Source organism: Castor canadensis, chromosome 3 (assembly GCF_047511655.1).
Source record: "Castor canadensis chromosome 3, mCasCan1.hap1v2, whole genome shotgun sequence".
Taxonomy (NCBI): domain Eukaryota; kingdom Metazoa; phylum Chordata; class Mammalia; order Rodentia; family Castoridae; genus Castor; species Castor canadensis.
Window position 1 is genome coordinate 114,440,314 of NC_133388.1, and position 22,424 is coordinate 114,462,737.

At 34.9% G+C, this 22,424-nt stretch overlaps 1 protein-coding gene across 6 annotated transcripts in view; it reads left to right on the forward strand.

Annotated features, from left to right (window-relative positions):
* The window catches only part of Sntg1 (syntrophin gamma 1), an 825,003-nt gene that overhangs the window by 2,257 nt on the left and 800,322 nt on the right, over nt 1–22,424 (forward strand). The gene's annotated exons all lie outside the window — the stretch shown is intronic.

Below are 22,424 nucleotides of genomic sequence, written 5' to 3' on the forward strand. Positions count from 1 at the left end.
GCCATTGAAATCCGGAAAGTGATAGAGGCAAATAGGTTTTAACAAACCATAAAGTTTAAAATACTAATTAATTCTGTTTCCACTGATTCTTCTGTCTGGAATCTTCTTTTAGAGCTTTAAAATTACGATCTTTCACAGTGACCTTGATAAGCATTCTGCTTTAATAAAAAGAGATCACTGGGCAAAAGCAGTTATACAAATTTATAGTCCATGCCTGACATTTCAGAAAGAACTCAGATCAGTTCCAATGAGCACATTCAGCTCACTGAAGAGTGTTGACTTACAAGGTTGGAATTTTACAATCCTGTAAATACATGTGGCAGTATATGCCTAATCAAATGTGTGGAAAGAGATTACCCCTTTGAAGAACGGCAGGAATTCAGAAGATGGTTTTTTTTTCTTTTAACTTTATGGGCCACATATAACTGCTGATAAAATGCTTCTAATGCACGTGCACATTGACCCTCTTCCTCAATTTTAATGCAAAAATCTTGAGACATGGTATTAGTTGGTGGGCTCTTGGGTCCTTGTTTTGCACTGGCTTAGAGTAGCAATCACACTCTTAGGAAAAATCCCTCTTAACTGTCACCTACCATGAACTTGCTTGCTTAGCAGAAAGAGAGCAGAGGCATTTATGTCACAAAGACCCTTGGGGGCCCTTTTGCCCTAGATAGGTCAGAAATGATCATCCAAGGAGCAGAAAGATGGATCATTGATTTTGGTTCCTACAAATCAATTTAATTTTTTTCTATTCTAGAAATGTGGAAGCAAAATTACCACCAGCAAGAATTAAACATGTTTTAGGAGAGTTACAGCATGTGACTAAACTATTATTTTGGATTCCAATTAATTAATATAGATGGACTTCCCTGTCAGGGGAGCATAAAATGAAGCCAGGGAATATGCTGCAGAATGATGCCTGTGGGTACAGGGCCGCAGTTCCCTTCTCAGTGGTCGAGGGGGCAGGCTTTCTCTATGTGTAGCTGAAAGTGCACAAAGGAAAAGTTACACTTGCCTATTCCTTTTAGAGACTGAGTCACAGAAATAAATAACTCTAATTCACCCCCCAAACTCAAGAATGTATACAGAAGCCTCTGTCCGTCCTTACATATGGGTAAAGGTTATCCTGTTGAAATAGTTTTGCAAACCAACCTAATGCCCACCTAAATGCTAATCTCTAATTTCAATAAGTAAATAAATGAATAAACAAACAAAGGAGTGAGGGGGATAGTGGAAACCAACTTTCATTCTGATTTCACTTATCCCTAAAGAGACATCTGTCCTCTACCTCCAGTTGTTAAAACAGACTCATTGCCTTGGTGGCTGTTTTGTTTTGTAATTGGAATAGGATGCCTAAGGTGTTAGCAGTATCAGATGCAATAATTGATAATTCAGCATCTCCTCCCCTTAAAACAAGTTTTTTGTTGGGTAAAGCTAATTGTCCTTGGCTGTTGCTTACATTTGAGACTCAAAGGGAAAAGGGACATAGAACTATATAATCAGGAAAGTGTATACAGGACGAAAGGATAATTAAAAGTGCTCTCTGGAGTCTGTTCAGTTGCTTTTCTTCCTTGAACTAGAAATGGAGTGTGGAGATGGGGAAAGGAGTTCTGACCTGACTCTTTAAACTGTAAAATATTATAAAAAATAGGACTTGGTTAACTTTTCTGTAGGCTTTCTAAATGTCAACTGAATCTTGTAATGCAATTGTTGATAACCAAAGATCATATTAGACCTTGCCTCTAGAGTTATTTATTTGGTTTTAAGCCAAGTTTAAACATACAAAAGTATGAGATTATTATTACCAAAATTTAAAAAGGCCCTTTGGTAACTGACCTTTTTACACAAAAGCTGTAAATTCTAAACAGCTAATCTGCTACCTACTTCTTAATGACACATAAAGCAAATGCCGCTATTTAAGAAAAGAACATTGTAAGCCATAAATTATTTCTGTAGTCATCTTGTCTCTCCCAAAGCCTGCACAGTGAGTTACAGGACTGAAATACAGAAATTATTTTGGCCTTTTCTTCCTGTTTAGTTTAACACAATGAGTTGACATGGCATGCACTGAAGAGAAACAACTTGCTGCAGTACAAAACATGTTGTATATCATGATGTAGAAAAACAAGCATTATTTGACAGTGAAAAGATCAGAATTCTTGAGCTGCTGGTCATAAGATCCTATTCAAGTAATTCAACCTACTGAACCTTAATTTTCTTCCCCCAAATGTGGAAACTTTACCAGCAAAAAATGACCAAACCTTTACATACAGATAGATACAAGTAAATATGAAATGAATGAATGATATCTACCTTGTAGTCTATTGGGAAGTTTAAAAATTATACTTTTGATAGTGTTTTGGAAACTTAACTGCTATAAATCTGTAATTTATTATATATTGTTTCCAAGATCATTCATTAACTCATGGAAAAAAATCCCTGGTAATTACTATATGGCAGCTATACCTCTTAAACATGACAACTCTTAGTTTACGGAATATAATATATTCCAGATAATTCTGATATAATTTTCTTTTCATATGATAATGAAATATATATTTCCGTATAGGCCTGACCTGATTTAAAAAGACATAGTACTGAAAATTGATGCTTTGTTCTGTGTCACTTGGTCAAATCTAAGTCACCATGACCCAAGTTCATTTCAACAACTTTCATGTTCAACTTTAAAGAATCCATCACTGTCTTCGTGTCATAATTTTCTGTTCTATAAAGGAGTATTAACACTTATCATCAATGATATTGACAAGGAAACTCAAGATTAAGTAGATTTTAAATATTACCATCTGAAAACATATCCAGAAAACATTTTGTTTTCATTTTTGACTAGTGGGAGTGGAGTAAAATGTAGACACCATGAGGCTGACCTATGGGATTAACCTGGAAATGCTATAAAAGTACAGTCTTGACTGAGCCCCAAGCCTAGATTCTGTTCAGAAATCCCTTCAGGAAATACTAAGTTAGGCCATATCTCATTATTTATTTTTGTCAGATAAAATTTTAGAAGCAACCGATTTTTTTCAGTGAAGTTTACTAACATTTGTTCTTTGTAGATTTATGGACCATGACCATCACTAAAAATAATGACTGCTTGTTGCAGCAGTCATTCCCAGTGTTGTTTTGTAGTTAAAGTACTCAGCTGTACCAGATATAAAAGAGTTATAATATGAGTGATGCACTTTTTAGAGGGGCTTCATTTGTTATCTCCTAAAAAATTAAAGGAACAAAAGACAATGGACAAGAAAAAATAGTAGAAAGTGAGAGGACATGAAAATAATTACAGGGACTTGGAACGGTTGTCTTTGGTTTACCACTGTGAAGCATGTCCAGCACATTCTACACACTCAGAGTATCAGAAGATGAATTTTGACTATCATGAATTAGATATTCAATTTGTTAGCAAAGGTGACGTACTAGTGTTTATTATGGAAACAACCAAGATGCCCCACTATTGATGAATGGATCAAGAAAATGTGGTACTTGTACACAATGGAATTTTACTCAGCCATGAATAAAAATGAAATCTTATCATTTGCAAGTAAATGGGTGGAACTGGAGAACATCATCCTAAGTGAGGTTAGCCAGGCCCAGAGGACCAAAAAATCATATGTTCTCCCTCATATGTGGACTTTAGATCTAGGGCAAATGCAACAATGTGGTTGGACTTGGATCACATGACAAGGGGAGAGCACATAGGGGAGATATGGGAATAGGTAGAAAACCCAAAACATGAAACCTTTTGATGTCCCCACTGCAGAGGAATTAATACAGAAACCTTAAAGAGACAGAGGTTGACATGAGGAGGGGATCAGGAACCAGTGTAAAGATCAGTTAGAGATGAATTAACATGGGTTGTAACACATGTGTACACAAAAGCAATGCTAGGAATACTTCTGTATAGCTATCCTTAACTCAACTAGCAAAAATGCTTTGTCTTCCTTATTATGCTTGTCTCTTCTCTTCAACAAAATTAGAAATAAGGGCAGAACAAGTTCTGCCTGGGAGTGAGAGGGGAGAGGGTGGGGGAGGAGGCGGGAGGGAGAAATGACCCAAACAATGTACGCACATGTGAATAAATTAATAATTAAAAAATAAATAAAGTACAAAGCAGAGTGCAAGGAGCAGCAGATAAGGAGTGCAAGGTGATTCCAGATGTTGACTTCATGTCTATTCACAGGGTCAGAGAAACATCTTGCAGAGAGGAAAAGTGTCCTGCATGTTGAGTGATGCATAGGATTAAGACATCACTCGATGGGGGAAACCACATTTTGGTAGCATACCAGATGGCAAGAGAGTTGGATGTGTTCAAAGAACTAAAGTTTTAGCTTATCAGAATTAGAGGTAGTAAATAAAGTGGGAAATATGGATGAAAATCAGACTAGGGTCAGAAAGCAAGGCACCTTTGATGCCAAGATTGATGAATTTTAAGATTATTCTAGTGGCAGGAGAGGATAATAGAAAGTGTAAGAAGGAGATGACATAGCCAGTCCAATTTCCAAAAGATGAACAAAGGAAAAGCAATGAATTAGGAGAGGAGAGAACTGAAATGGGGGGGCGGGATGGAGAGGATTACTAAAATTAGGTGACTGTAGACAAGGCAGAGGTCAAGGATGGAGATGGAGAAACCTGTGTGTGTGTGTGTGTGTGTGTGTGGTTTGATAATATAACCACAGAGAAAAGGGTGTAGGTTAATATAATCATTTACCAAAGGGGAACAGGTACTAGAGAAAAGGTTAGATCAAAAAGAATTAACCTAGAAGGTAACACCCACGCACAGGAAATCAATGTGAGTCAACTCCCTGTATAGCTACCCTTATCTCAACCAGCAAAACCCCTTGTTCCTTCCTATTATGGCTTATACTCTCTCTACAACAAAATTAGAGATAAGGGCAAAATAGTTTCTGCTGGGTATTGAGGGGGTGGGGGAGGGGGCGGAGTGGGTGGTAAGAGAGGGGGTGGGGGTAGGGGGGAGAAATGAACCAAGCCTTGTATGCACATATGAATAATAAAAGAAAAATGAAAAAAAATAATAATATAATCATTTACCAAACAAATACTACATGAATGAGTTAATGAGCATGGGAGAACTAAAAAAGGAAAGGAAGAGTCAACCAAGAAAATCCTAGAAAATTTCCCTGTGCCACAAAACAGAAGAAATTAGGAAACTTTAGTACAGCCTAATGACTACCCCCTTTCTCTAAGGTAACCCCTGTCTTTCTCAGTAATCTTTAATAATAATAGCCTCTAGACTGCTTGTTTCAGAAAACATATGTCCACCTTAAATTATGCTGTTAGCTTATTGGAGTGTGTGCTTTTTTATATCTTTTCACTACTTTGCACAATAAATAATTAAAAAAAAAGAAAAAGACTCCATCAATGAACTTTAGCATCTGTTAATTATCACTTCAAATTTAATGTACATGCTTGCATACATTTTTAATTAAAATTTGTGAAGAAATTATAAATGCATTTATATTTAGCAAAGATACTCTAATCATTTAGTTTCAGCAGAACATGTAATTTTTATTTTGAGGGGCAGTAGTGAAAAAAAGATTTAATTTTTGAATGAATGAGTACTCTCTTGGTTATTTTGATAAATTAACAACAAAGAAGATCTTTTTATAAGTGGTACCAGAATTTTATCAGTAATGTGGATTTTATACAAAAACTATAAAAAATAATTCATTCTCTCTATTGTCCAGAAAACTATGGTAAGAAATAAGTATCTTATATTAAGAAAAGATGAGAAAAGTGTTACACAGTGAAAAATACAGCAAGCATATACAAAATCTAGGGCCCAACAAGGTTTTATAATCCTGCAGAACAGGAAAATAGTTCTGCAAGGAAACCAATATCATAGCCAACAGGAAACAAACAAAACCTCACAGGCTCAGATAAATTCTTCTTTTACTTCTCTCATGCCATTATTCTTGTCTTCTCACATTCTCATGGTGGAAAGGACATAGGATTTAGGAATTAATGGTAAATGGTTACAGACATTGCTGGATTGAGTGTTCAAGTAATGTCTCCACTCCTAAGTGTTATGTTTATTTTTAAGCAGGGTTTGACATGGTCAATATGCTTTTGTCTCTCTTTTCTATCTTTCTCTGTCTCTGTCTCTCTTTCTCCCTGTCTTTCCCACTTTTACACTCTTTTCACACCTTTTCACTCATTTTAGGCTAGGTTCTTTTCCTTTTCACATCCATTTTTCTTGACCAGTCTTTCCTGAAACTATACTAGGATTGGCCAATGGATTATTATATACTAAGGCTAGAATTTAAAGTGCAGTTTTGCTACACTATTTACTTTGATTCTCTGGTCTGTTTTTAATCTTGAAGTAAAAATCCTACATTTTATATCATTTTCTGTAGATCATACAACAAAGGAATAATATGGCTGATTATACTTAGAATCAAAGTCAGTCAGATTATGCTAGTCTAATTCATTAATTTCACAGCATGGAAGTTTAGCCAGATGCGGTGGTTCACACCTCTAATCCCAGCAGAGGCAGGAGCATTAGGGTGATCATGTGTTTGGGATCAACCTGGGATGCAATAATGAGGTGCTACCTCAAAAACCTGAAAACAAAACAAACAAGTAAAATACCGCATAGAGGCTATTATTTTTTCTCTCCAATCACATAATCTTCATAATTTTCTATACTTAAGAATCCTTTTGATTACAGAAGAATAAAATATGCCTACTTTCCACTAATTCACTATTTTCCACTATTTTTTTACCTTTTGTGTTTCCTTTCCATGACAGTAAGTATTTGTGAAGCCCTTGAAGCTGGAGTAGAACTCATAGTACAGAAAAACATATTCCAGGAAACTTTACCCTCTCTTTGGAGTCCATCTACAGAATAATTATTATCATTATTTGGCATGATATTAATTGCCTGTTATTTTGCAATAGGTTTAGCTAATTGAGGTCTAGAAAATTTAAGTGATTCTCTAAGTGGTAAGGGAAATTAAGACTTAGGGTTACCATCTCATGCTTCTCCATCTTTCTAAGTGGTTTAGGAAGGAAAAAACTGTTCTCTTTTCTTATCTAGTTTATTTTTTATTTCTTTTGATTGTGGTATAAAACATGGCAATTAAATAAAAAAATGAAAGAACACATACACAAATGTTTTACAACAGTACTTTAATGTTTTTTAACTAAGTAATTGGAGGTTGTTTGTTTCTGAAGGATCTGGGAGGGCTCCTGGACTATTTTGACTTAATCTTATATAAACAGGGAGGTTTTTCAGACCACATAATCAAATGTTGAATGCCGTATTTTAGTGAGTCGTGATGGACCAAGGTTAATTCTGTTGCAGAATCTAGATCTGAAGCCATGAGAACTGGACCCTGTGGGGTGAAGGTTAGAAATTAGTTTATTTACACTGGATGCCAATGATGCCTCTAAGTCACAAATGTCAACCAAGAGGAGAACAAGTAAGATAGGGTATATGTTGTGTACTTGCCAGGTAAACACCAATATGTTCTCTAGGGTAAAATACTTTTCTTTGTAAAGAAAGCTATGTTCTCAGACTTAGGACATGTCAAATGGATGAGGAAAGGGTGTAACATGCAGCCATGTGGCAGGTGAAGGAATGATGACTGAAGGAATGATGACTTCCAGTCAGAGGTTAGAAAGCCATTTCCAACTCAGCTAGAGAGTTGGAAAGTAATTTCTAGCTCAGAGTTATCAACGTGGAGATTATTGCTAAAGCTATGAAAATGTATAAGTTATGAGTCAATGAAGGAAAAACAATTATTTATGAACATAAACACCCACATTTTAGAAAACAGAATAGAGAGAAGATTAGAAAAGAGTGCTTAGAAAAGTGTAATGAGACAGTAAGAAGAAAAACATACAGGTGAAAAAAATAAGAAAAATAGGTGACTCACAGAGTTGATTAAAAGTGAAAAGAATGACGATTCAAGGTGCTTTGGGGTTTGTTTAAAAGTAAACCATTAGGCATCATGAGAAAAACAATCTGAAGAATCATTGAGGTGACCTTCAGATTATCAAACCCTCAGAATTAAATCCAGAGTCATTCTATAAAGGTAAAGGGTTTGTGGAGAAAAGTGTTGCAGGGTTGTTTCACGTGCACTGTGCTGTTTATCCTTCATTTCCAGTTCACAGTGGTCTTTAGAGCATAACATTCTGAGAATGCGAACACTTTTGTGCACTAGATCAGTTCTGTCTGTACTGATAGGGATCTGGTGAGAGAAATTACATTTTTTTTGTATAATTAGCTTGAAAGACTCACATAATACTTGAAGGGAGAACTGTTTAAAGTTTTATTTTCTCTAGTTGGTTATATACTCATTTAAAGTGATTATGTAAAAAGACATCAAATACTCAATAACAACTGAAGCTTGCTCTAGTTATAGGAAAATTGACTTTTTTCTACTAGTAGTGTGTAACATAGTACTGACTTGCTTTGAAGGCTGAAAGTAATCTCAAATAGTGATGTCTGTCATTAGTACCTCTTCCTTTTATATTCTCACCAACATTATTAGTCCTCTCCGCCTTTGATGTGAAAATTTTTCATATTTTTCTGAAAGAAATTTCTGAATGTGAAGAATGAGCACAAGAGGACTGCACAGCCATCTCTATCTCCTTAGTGCTTTTCACATCTTACTGAGGTTGAGTGACCCAGAAGATCAACAAAGGCAGTGCTGGTTCCCCGCTGACAGCTGGAATTCCCCCAAAGAGTTGAGGAAAACACAAATTTGCTTTTGTCAGATAGTCAAATTCCTTTCTCAAACCACTCAAATTCTCTGAATAATTGCCTGACTTTCACTGGATACTGCAGAAGTAAATTATCTACTTTCTGGAGGCCAATTAAGTTTTCTAAACCATCACTGTGCCATTTAGCAAATTACCTTTTCAGCAAGCTAACAGTCTCCCAAGTAGCCCCGTTAGCGATTTCCTCCCTAGTTGCTGATAGGATCAGATAATTTAAAGCATTAATGGGAGCTTTTGCAAATAGTCATTGTGGAGCATTGAGTCACTGCATCTATGTATCTAAACAATGGAGGTCAGAAGGTGTTCATCAGCTTGGGGGGGGGGAGCTGGAGATGAAAATTTGGAAATTACAGATAATCCTGCCAGCCATTGTCTGAATGGGATCCCTATACACTAACTGTACACATCGTCTGAATACTTGTCAATAGTAGACAAGTTAGCAACCCATGATCCAAGAAATTATTGGTTATAGATTTGCATACAAGTGTTCTCTATGAAATAATCAACAACTCTATTTTTCATGCAGTGACCACTGCTATTTTTGTTCTGGCCCCTTTTATGAAATGTAATACTTTGTTCCCCATCAATTAAAAATCAATTGCATAAATGTAAATGAGCACACATTTACATATACATGTAACTCTTTTTAGTTATAAAAAATTAAAAACTTTTTAGTTATAACTTTTCACATTTCTCCATAAACATACTAACATTTGTAGTCATTCAGATCTACTTTATTGTTTACTATTGCTATTGCTATTTCATCTGCAATATCTACAATTTCAACTGGAAAATAATTTCAAGTTTTTAAAATTGTGGATATTTCAAAAAATATTGGCATGCATATAATATTCAACAGGATAAATCACAGATACTTTATATTTTTTAGAAGACACTGTCAAACATCTTGAGAATGGCTGACAATGTAGCAGTCATACATATGAATGGATAAAATTGTTTTGAGCAATAGGAAATTCTATCGCAAACAATTCAAAGGATTTTTTTCAAAAGTGGAATTTCCTTAAAATCTTATCCAAATTTTATTTCTTTGGGGATCATAGAATAATCAATTAAATGAAGCCCAGAAACAATTTACATTATTTTTTACAAGCATATAAAACCTTCAATAGGCTATTTTCTCCTACAGAATTAACAAAAACTGCAAATGAAATACAGTCTCTTCCTTCAATGCGTAGTTCCAGAACATTTGCATAAAAGCTGCACTTCAGTATCCTCAGCTGAGTCAAAATGCTGACCCTCTGCAAGTTTATCAAGGTTACATTTTAAGAGATTGAATTCTAGAGCAATGTGGCTCTCAAATAAAAATTGATATGGTTATCAATCCAAGACTATATTATAACTCTTCCTAATGACCATGGAATTTGAACATTTGGAACAAGGCGAATATGTGGTCAGAAAAAAGCTTTGGCATCTGATGAATTACTTAGCATTTCTTTTTGTAAAGAATAAAAGCTCTCTGGCTTCCAACAAAGAGTTTGTGAGCTGTATGGCAGTATTTTGAACAAGGAGATCATTTATAAATGCTGTCTTTATATTTAGGAAAAGAAAATGAGATGCAGCTGTAGATTTTAATGACTTTTAATAAAGTATGTTATAAAATTAATTAGCAATAAATGTCTCACAGATGATAATCAAGACATTATAGAACATCATTAGGTCTATATAATGGATTGTTAAAGCAATATATGCCTTCCTATAAATAACAGTGGTTTTGTAATTTTCTAGGACATTTTGAAGAAAATTTCAAGGCAAATGATTTGTCAGTGAATAAGATTAATATGGAAACTAGATCTGGTAAAACCAATCAGTTTTAAGATACATAACTCATAGAGTCGATATGCTCAACTTTTAATAATATATAGAAATATAAAATAAGATTCACATATAATGCTTGAAAATGCAGTACTTCAACTATTTTAAAGTATTTGGTCTTTTTTTTGGAAAAGATGAATATACTTTATAGGAAACAAGCTTTGTTAGAAAAATCTCTGTTCAATCTTTGTGGTGATGAATACCTGCAATTCTAGCACAGGGACGGTGGTGGCAGCAGGACAATTCCAAATTTGAGGCCAGCCTGGGCTTCACAGCAACTTTTAGACCAGCCTGGAATACATAGCATATATATGTATATCTATGACTGTATCTCAAAACAAATAAACAAGTAAGACAAAATTTCTGTTGAATACTTGACTTGCCAGCACTGTCCAAGACTCTAAATTTTAATGTCAAGTAGCTGGGATATTGATGAACATAGGCAAACATTGCTCATGAGTTACCACTTCCTGCTTGTTCACCTTAGATTGATGAGGTATAAGTTCATTATAAAAACTAAGGTAGGTCCCATCAACCTTGATTTTCAAGATTAGAGTCTAATAAAACAAACGAAGACTATCAGAGTCATGATGCCTTTAGAAGGTAGAGTTGAAAAAGTACTCAAAGATTATCATCTCAGGAAGTTTACCCTCAGCTAACGTATGCAATTTATTGTAAGTTTTAAATTTAGTTCATGTCTGAGCTAAAATAGAACCATTTAATTAATGATGCTACTCCAAGACTGGCAAACGAATATTGAATAATATGTAACTGATATCTCCTTATGGCAGCAGAACATAGTTTGCAGAAATTAGCAATCAAAGATGTTGAGATGCTAAAGAGGAAGCAAGGTTCAAGTCCTCCAAAATCTCAAGTAAGCATGATGTATTCCTATCATAGATACAGCTAGGAATAGCAACATTACATGTGGATAAATATTCTGAAATAATTATTAACCTAAAGGAATTTGCAGAGATAGTTTCTCACAAAACTTCATCCAACTCCCCCCAAGGTAACATCTTATATAATTATAGTACAGAACCAAAACCAGGAGTTGATATTGCTATAATACTGGTAGATATACCTTAGATTTCACCGGTTTTGTTCAGCTCATGTGTATATGTGTTTATGTGGTTCTATGTAATTTAACACTTAAACAAGTTTATATAGATACCATTCCATCAAGATTTTTATCACCATAAAATAAGTTACTCATTTGGTCTTTACCATGTCTTAGTATACACTTCCCTGGAAACTACTTACATATTTTCCATCTCTGTAATTTTGATATTTTGAGAATACTACATGTTATGTAAATGGGATCATAGGGTATCTAGTATCTTTTCAACTTTTCTAAAACTCACAGCAATGTCTTTGAGACCCAGCTAACATTTTGCTTGTATAAATAGTTCTTTCAAGTTAGTGAATAGCTTCTATGTCTGAAGGTTCCAGTTTGCTATTCCATTCTCTGAAGGTCATCTGAACTGCTTCCTGTTTTGACCTAAAAATCAGTACCCATTCTATATACCAACAATGAACACAATGAGAAAGAATATAGGAAAACAATTTCATTTACAATAACCTCAAAAAATACCTAGGATAAACTTAGCAAAGGAAATGAAAAACCTCTACAGTGAAAGCTATAAACCATTGAAAAAGACTTCAGAAGATAGAAAAATTCTCCCATCCACATGGATTGGCAGAATCATTTATGTGTTTTTTTTTTTTCCATTTGTCTGCACTGGAGTTTGAAATCAGGGCCTCAAGCTTGCTAGGCAGGAACTCGACCACGTGAGCCACTCTGCAAGCTGGCAGAATCAATATTGTGAAAATGACTATAATAGAAAAGGCCACCAATATGTACAATGCAATCCCCACCAAAATTCCAATGGCATTCATCACAAGATTGAAAAATCAACCCTAAAATTCATTTGGAAGCACAAAAGACAAAGACTAGTTAAGGCAATACTGAGACAAAAGAGCAGTACTGGAGGTATCACAATACCAAATTCAACTATACTACAGAGACATAGTAATAAAAACAGCATGGTACTGGCACAAAAACAGACATGAAGACCAGTGGAACAGAAAAGAAGACCCAGCTATGAATTCACACAGCTATGTCCTCCTGATTTTTGACAAAGTTTCCCAAAACGTACAATGGAGAAAAGACAGCTTCTTCAACAAGTGTTGCTGGGAAAGCTAGATATCTGCCTGCAGAAAATTGAAGCTAGATCCATGTCTTTTACTCTGTACAAATATTAACTCAAAATGGATTAAGGACCTTAATAGTAGGGGATACACTGAAACTTATAGGCAAAGGAAATAACTTCCAAAATAGAAATCCAGTTGCTCAGCAAATAAGAAAAAGGATTGACAAAGGGGACTACATGAAACTAAAAAGCTTTTGCACAACAAAAGAAATGGTCACCAGATTGAAGATGCTGCCCACAGAATGGGAGAAAGTCTTTGCCAGTCATACATCTGACAGGAATTAATAACCAGAATATACAGGAAGCTCAAAAAACTAAACTCCTAAAAAAAAAATCAATGAACTAATGAAGAAATGGGAAAATGAACTGAACAGAATTTTTTCAAAGGAAGAAGTCCAAATGGCCAAAAAACACATTAAAAAATGCTCACCATCCCTGGCCATAAAGGAAATGCAAAGCAAAACCACACTGAGATTCCATCTCCCAAACTGGGCATCCATGGTTCATGCCTGATATCCAGAGATAAGAGGATTGTATTTCAAAAGCTAGCCTGGGCAAATAGTCCGTGAGACCCTATTGCAAGTAATCCATCACACACACACACATGCACACAAAGTGCTGGTAAAGTAGCTCATGTTGTCGGCCCTGCATTCAAACTGCAATAAGAGAAAAAAAAAATTCCACCAACTCTCTCCTGTTAGAATGGCTATCATCAATAACACAAACAACAGCAGATGTTGGTGAGGATGTTGGGAAAAGGAATCTTATACACTCTTGGTGGGAATGTAATCAGTACAATCACTATGGAAAACAGTATGGAAGCTCCTTAATAAACTAAATATAGGACTACCATATGACCCAGCAATACCTCTCCTAGTGATATACCTGAAGTGATGTGAGTCAGGTTACAATAAAGACACCTGCACGCCCATGTTTATTGCAGCGTTTTTCACAATAGCTAAGCTATGAAAAGAGCCCAGATATCCTACAAGCAATGAATGGATTATAATGTATATAAATGTGGTATTTATATAAATGGAATTCTATTCAGCCCTAAAGAAGAATAACATTATGTCATTTGCAGGTAAATGGATAGAACTGGAGAACATGAACTTAAATGAAGTTAGCCAGGTTCAGAAAGCCAAAGGCTGCATATTTTCTCTCATATGTGGAAGATAGGCCCAATACAAATATAAGCAATATTGTATGTACTTAAAAATGTATACAGAACATGTCCCTAAAAGTGGGACTTGTAGAGGAAACCAAGGGAGGAATAAAAGAAGGAAAGAGAAATAACAAATAATGAAATAGACCACATCTGTGTAAAAACAGGACACAATAAAAACTGTTAAAGCACATAAGTTGACGAGAATGGCAAGGAAGTACAATGGAAGGGGGTTGCATCCACTTAAGCACAATGCATGTACAGTTATAATACCAAGGCAAAAAAGCCTGCTGAACAGACACCTAAACAATGATGGACAAGAATGAAAAACTGGTCAGGATAAGGGGAGGTCACTAACAGGAGGGGAAGGGTAAAAGAAGGAAATAAAGAAGGTGAATATGGTTGATGTAGTCTCTATATAAGGATGAATATAGAATATTTAATCCTGTTAAATCACCATGATGGGGGACTAAGGTGGAAAGGAAAAAATAGAGGGGATGAAGTAATTCCAGATATAATACATACAAACATGAAAATGTCTTTATGAAACTCCCTGTGTAGCTATCTAAAACAAACAAATCTCTTTTTTTCAAAAAATGAAGGATAAGAATGTAAAAATGAGTACTGACTGAGATTGGTACCACTGCATGGGGAATATAGAGAAGGGGTAAAGGAAAACGAATATAGTGGAAATATTATGTACTCATGTATGAAAATGGAAAAATGAGACCTGTTGAAACTATTCTAAGAATGTATAAAGGAGAAAGATAGAGGGCATGAATGTGACTAAGAAATATTGTAAGAACTTTTGAAAATGTCACAATGTATCCTCAATATAATAATATAATAAAAAATATATAATTTTAATATTACATATAATATATATTTATATATATTATATAATATATATATTTATATATATTATATAATATATAATATTATATATAATGTTATATAAATAATAATATTTTTTATAATATAAAAATAATATAATAAAATAAAAGCATAAAAATGATTGTAAAAACAACAGCAACAACTAAAATAACGACCTCTTTGAAAATAATAGGAGAAAATACCCAGATGATCCTGGAAATGGCAATGACTTTTCAGAAATAATACCAAAGGCACACTCCAAGAAATAAATCATAGATAAACTGGATTTATTAACATTAAAAACTTCTCTTTAATATGCAGTGTCAAGAGAATGGTGAGGTAAACCACAATATAGGAGGAAATACTTGAAAAATATATTTGATAAATGGCTATTGTTCAAAATATACAAAAAGGTATTAAAATGGAACTGTAAGAAAATGAATAGCTCCATTAAAATTTATGGAGAACATCTAAACAAACACCTCTTCAAGGAAGATATGCAGATGAGAAATAAACCTATGAAATGGTTTTCAACACCCTATATAAGTAGAAAAATTATAACTGAAAATGAAAACAAAAATAGAATATTAGAATGGTCAGAATCCGCAGCACTGACACCACCAATTGCCAAGAATAAGGTGGAGAAACAGGAAGTCTCATTCATTGCTGATTGAATGCAAAATGGTAGAGCCCCTTGGAAAGGCAGCTTGGCAGTTTCTGCTGCGTCTGAACATACTGTTACAATATAGACTAGGTCAGGTTGGGCTCAAGTGCTAGCAAGGGCAAGGCCCTGAGAGTTCAATCATATTATGTACTATTTACCCAAATGAGTTGAAAACTTAGGTCCACACAAAAACTTGCACAGGGGTATTTATAGCAGCTTTATTCATCATTGCCAGACTTGAAAGCAACCAAACTATCCCTCAGTAGGCAAATGAATAAACTCTGGGACATCTAGACAAAGTAGTACTGTTAAGCACTGAAAAGAAATGAGATACCAAACCATGAGAAGACTGAGGAACCTTAAACATATTCTGCTGAGTGAAGGAACCCAGTCTGGAAAGGCTACAACTGAATGATTCTAACTGTATAACATCCTGGTGAAGGCAAACTCTGGAGATGTGAAAAGATAAGCGGTTTCCAGGAGGCTGGGAGAAAGGGGCAAGAATAAAGAATCAGGGATTGTGAGGGCATGAAACTCCTAGTGTATGGCACTGTAATGCAGAACATAGGAGTGATGCATTTGTTCAATCCCATTTAATGTACAATGCTAAGAGCAATCCCTAGTGGAAACTGTGAAGCTTGGGGAATGATGGTGTGTCAGTGGAGGCTCACCAACTGCAACAAATGTGCCACTCTGGTGGGGAACGTCAGTGGCTAGGTTGTAGTGTGAATGTGTGTGGGAGGGTGATACATGGTAATTCTGTACTTTCTGTTTAATTTTTTTTTGAATGTAAACTTCTCTAAAAAAATAGTCTATGTAATTTTTTAAAACTAGTAAATTAAGAAACACTGTCTCCACAATATAAAAATCAAAATATGAATTTTAAGGAATGGTAGAAAATATTTTTAAATGAGCAATAATAAATTTTATGCCTAGGAACTTGTAGGGTACAGGTAACTTAAAAGTAATTTTTTGCCAGGCACTGGTGGTTCATGCTTGTAATCCTAACTACTAAGGAGGTAGAGATCAGGAGGACTGGGTTTGAAGCCAGACCAGGCAAATAGTTCATGAGACACTATCTCAAAAAAACTCATCAAAAAAGGGGCTGGTGGAGTGGCTCAAGGTATAGGCCCTGAGTTCAAACCCCAGTACCTCAAAAAAAAAAAGTAATTTTCTAGCCTTAAATATGTTTTTAGAGAGGAAACAATTGATTAAAAATAACTAAACCAAGCATCAATATAAAAAAAATTTAAATCATAATGGAAGTAGAATAAAAACTACAATCAATATAAGAATGTTACTAATGAAAACAAAAGAAAATTCAACAAAGAAAAGGTTGTTTTCTTAATAGACTGAGAACAATTTATTTTGTGACTTTAAGGAAGAGGGAAGTGTAGATGATTAATGGGGGAATAAAAATGGGGATGTCCACTGTGGACAACATTCATTAAAAAACTAATGGTGTAGTATGAACCACTTTACATCAATATATCAGAAATTCTATTTGCAGCTTATATATCTGCAGACAAATATAATCCTCTGGGTTGCAAACAGTGAGCCTGTGATTCATTTCTCCCCTGGGGGCATTATAGACTCATGCTCAATTCCAATCTCTTCATAAATATGCAGGTGACTTGCTTTCTCAATAATACTTGCTAGGGGACGAGTCCTTGTCTGTAAATGCTTGCGTAGGGCTTCTCTAATTTTGGAGTGATTGGAGTAAGCAAATAAAGAATCAGTAACTCATGAGGTGAGGTTACTCAAATGTCACAAAGCTCTATAGCTTTCTGTAGTTTATAAAGGAGGTGCTTTGTGAGGTCATTTGTGGACCCTAGTTAGGGACCCTCTGCTGGCCAGTGACTGAGGCAGAGCTGCCCTACCACAAACACCTCTCCCACCTGTGTGACTTGATTGCATGTATCAAGGGTGTTATCGGTAGAGTTTAACACTCCTGAGATCCCTGAATCATACTGTCTTACTGAGTGACTCAGCCCTTTGTTTTACTCAAATAACAAAGTACTTCATGAAAAGGCAGAAAACCAAAACCAAACAAACGAAGGAAAACAAAGTCCAAAAGAAACAAACAAAACACCCTCTAGATATTGGAGAAACTCAATTGTTAGAGAAAGATAAACTGTAAGTCAAGATAGCTGCAAAAACAAGTTGCACCAGATAAAGGAGAAATTTTCCTAGAGAATAGGAAAAGGAAGACTGCAATGAATGTTATAAGGTTAGAAAATTTTAATTCCAGAACATGACAAGAATCATACGAGAAAAATAATAAATAAAATATGGATAAATATCAGGGATACACAAACAATCTTCCTCATGATTTAATTATATTTATATCAGTAAGGCAAAAATATTGCATATGAAACGCACCAAAGTTACTCAAAAAGTGGAGATTAGTAGGCAGGGTCTGAGGTCCACCTAGATGGAAAGTCCACAAGACTCCATTTCTTGTTTTCTTTTTCTCCTATTCTTTCTTTTTTTCAAGGGAAGGGTTTGAATTCAGGGCTTTGCACTTGCAAAGCAAGTGTTCTACTGCTTGAGCCACACCTCCAGTCCATTTTGCCATGGTTATTTTGGAGATGGGGTCTCACAAGGTATTTACCAAGTTGGCTGTGAATTCATATCCTCTTGATCTCAGCCTTCCAAGTAGCTAGGATTATAGGCCTGAGCCACTGACACCTGGATTTCATTCTAATCAATAAAAAAACTGAGCATGGTGGGGCATACCTGTTATGTCAGCTAACTGGAAAGTATAAATAGGGAGATGGCAGTCCATGCCAACCTGGGCATACACACAAGACTCCATCCCCAAAATAATGAAAGCAAAAAGGACTCGAGGGTGTAGCTCAAGTGGTAAACAGCATGCCTAACAAGCACAGGAACATAGGTTCAAACCCCAATACCACCACAAAAGAAAAATAACAGCAATTTGTACCATTAATAGGTTATGAAAACAATCATATTACAATGTAGATAGGTTTTAATTAACATTAGTTATCCAAAATCATAAAGGGTACATTCTTAATCTAATGAAGGATACATATATCCACATATATATATTATCCATACACATAAATTATATTTATATATGCTATATATGTGTATATCATATTTCATGTGTATGTTAACAATAATATATTTATGCTTCATATGTAAGATATGTTGCAGACCTCATTTTTCTTAATATTTATATTTTGAAATTTTTCTGTTTGTGATCAAGAAAAAGTACTACCGATACCAAGTATTAAACTCCTCCATCCCATACTGTAAAGTGTTATACAGTACAGTGAGAGGTTAAAAGCAATATTTGACAAACATACCCATTATGCTTCCCCAATGCAGACACATATAAAGCAATCTATAGATGAATGCTAAAATTGATAGAAATAAATAGTAAAATAGCTGGGTATAATATGAATATTCAAAAATGAATTTTATTATTAGATATCAATAATATACATAGATCTACATATATATTTATACCAGGAGAGCTAGTGAAAGTATCAAGACACAAAAGGAAAAGGCACATCATGATTCCATCTGCAGTAAGTTCCCACAGTAGAAAAGTAATAGTGCTTCTGGGTGTCTGGAAAATGAGCAGCACCCCGGTTAGGATGGAGTGGCCTCTGGAGGGATGATGAATGGCTCTGAGCTTCTGTGACATGCACTATCCTGTTGGGTAGTCATTACTACTTGCTAGCTCTCCCCATCCCAATGTTAAAGTGTACATCTATGTTTGTACTGGCCCTTTTTTTTTTTGATAGGGTCTTTCAAAGCTGGCTTTGATCTTATAATCTCCCTACCTCAGTGCTGTGAGTACATAAATACTACCACACCCAGAATAATTTCCTTTTAAATTATTCAAATTGGTATACATAATAGCCAAGGACACTACCACTGAGCCACACACCCAGGCCAGAAGTACAACTGCTTGGTCATATAAACTTTGTCGATTAATATTTTGATGAACTGTCAAATTGTTTTCAAAAGTAGTGGCACTTTTTGCATTCCAACTGAGAAGGCACGAAGGCTCCATTTATTTCACATCCTCTCAGAATGTGTTATTCTTTATCTGTTTTTGATTATAGATGTCCTGGCTTGTATATCTGAGTGTGGTTTTGATACTTACCTAATGACTAATGATGCTAAACATCTTTTGGTGTTTATGGGCCTTTTGCATATATTCTTTGGAGAATTGTCTATTCCAATGGTTTGTCCAATTTTAAGTGGGCTATTAGTAGTTTTGTTACTATGAGTTCTTAGATTATAGGTATGACATCCTAGTTAGATACTTGATTTACAAATATTTTCTAGATATATTATGTACAAATATTTTCTCCAGTCATAGTGTTTTTCAATTCATTTTTATTGTCCTTTGGAGCATAAAAGATTTCAATTTTGATATAAGGCTAATTTGTCTATTGTTGTACTCTTGTCTGTGGTTTTGGTGTCACATTTAGGACACTATTGCCTAATCTAGAATCTTAAGATTTATGGCTAAATTTTCTTCCAAGAAATTTATAGTTTAGCTTTCAAATTTAAATCTTTGATCCATTTTGAGTAAGCCTTTGTATATTCCATGTTGTTAGGCTAATTTCAAGGTTTTTTTTCATGTGGATATCTGACTGTCTCAACACCATATGCTGCAGAGGCTTTCTTCTCTTGTTGAAAGATCTTGGCACCTTAGTTAGAAATCAATTGACTATAGATCTAGGGTTCATTTTTTTTTTATCTCACTTTTATTCCAATTACCTAGATGTCTATTCTCATTCCATTAACACAATCTTATTATGATATCTACTTTTGTACTAAGGTTTGGAATGGGCAAAATTGAACTTACTCACTTATGATGCTCATTAATTCTTGCCATGTATTTTTAATTGGTAACTTCCTGAACTCATTTTATAGGAGGATTGACAGGGAAACCAAGCATACATACATATATATTTATATGCACATATAGATATATTGTCTGCTTAGGTTAGAAATTATTTGGGAAAGAGTAGATGCAAATATTAATAAATAAACATAAGAATTTAAACTCATGATGTTTATTTCTGGTGATTTATTAAGTTCATAACAGAAATAAAGTATGCTGACACAGAAAAATGTATGATGCAATTCAGAATGGGTAAGTGTGTGCCCACTCACTTGTATTCCATTTGCTGGATGCTGATTATTTCCTGCTGTATATTTTTAATTGTATGGAAACATATCTCTTATCTAGTGAGTGGGTCTATGCTTCTCCCGAATAAATCAAGCTGAATTTGACTTTGTTATTCTCCAAGTACACGTCACTTCAACCTAGATACCTTTCCTAATTATGTATACCTTTCCTTGCAACAAACATCTTTCTGGTCATTTAGATCATATCTAATTATCTATCTAATCTATCCTTTATCTATCTGTCATCTGTCCATCCATCATCTATCTATCTGTCTATCATCTATCTACCTATAAACTTCCTATCTATCTTGTAATCACTTTCATACTATCATGTAGGTCTTCCTTGACAGGAACAAGATCGAAAGTATTTTCAGATTAAGAAATTCATTATGTTTGAGCCAAATTTCATTTAGATATTAAATGTCTGGTCCAAGGAGGAAACACTGTGATAGGGAAAGTAAAGATTAATTTGAGAATGACAGAGACTCCAGGGAAAAGTTGGGATTCATTTATTTGTGGGAAAGCATACTGCTAGAAAGTGTGTGTCTAATGATAGTACTTGTTCTGGGAAGTGAAATCAGTGCAAAATAAAATATGGCTTGCCATTCCCATGATCACATCTAGAGTGTGCATGATATTCCATCGACAACACAAGTGCAGATATGAGAGCCACGTGTTTGTGTATGCATGAGAAAACAGCATCTTGTTTGAACAGGTAAAGAAATTGATTTGGTAGCTAATCTTGATAAGAAAAATGTGGATTTCAGTATGAAGCCCACTCCAGCGAAAAGCTCAAGCAGATTATATGCTTGTGTATTACAAGGATCTGAAAAGATTAGATGAGAAATTCAGGGACAAATGGAGAAATAATGATATTGTCCTTGTTTGAGTTTTCAGAGAAAAGATTTTAAATAAATTTTAAAAAGAAACATTGATTTTTAAAAAAATATAATGAGTCAATACCAATGCTTAATTAGCAATCATAATTTTAGGATGTCCAGTACTGAAAACATTGAGGAAAGTAAAAACAATTGTTGTTCAAATCATTGGTTAATAAAACTGGTCATGGATTTGTGGAGAAGTTTTTAAAAGTGTGATTTCAAGAGTCTATTCTAGACCTTCTAAATCTCAATCTTATCCAAAGTATGTTTCTGAGTGTCAATATGTGAAAGCTCTCCTGAATATTTTGGTATGATCTTCTGAGAACAATGCTGGAGAACATTCTAATGAGAGGAGGACTTTAAAGCATGTTTTAAGTGATCACCACACTATTATCTCAAAAGTCCTAATTCTGATTGGGTGTTAAGCACAGGTTGTAATGGCTACACAGATACTTAGGTTGAATTTTACATGTGGGAAAAAGCAGGTTCACGTGAGGAAGGAAAACTGAGACAAGAGAGACTCATACAGTAGAGGAGGCAACTCCATTCAAATGCATGCTGCCTCCCATTTTCCATCTCTGGTTAAGACAGAGCAAGAGGACCTGAACCAAGTGTGCAAGACCCAGATTGATGTGCTGCTCATCCATGGCTTCCCTTCTGTGCTCTTGGTATAATCCTTGGTCCTCAGCCTACATCACTGACCAAAGAACATTAGCCAGCATCCCCCAAACCTTGGCAACTATAGACCCAAGATCCAGGCAGATGTGCACATCTATGGTCTTTCAAATTCTTATTCTCATGTCAGTTCTCCCTTCATTTCTCCTATTGTGCTATGAGCTATGACTGTGCCTTTGTGC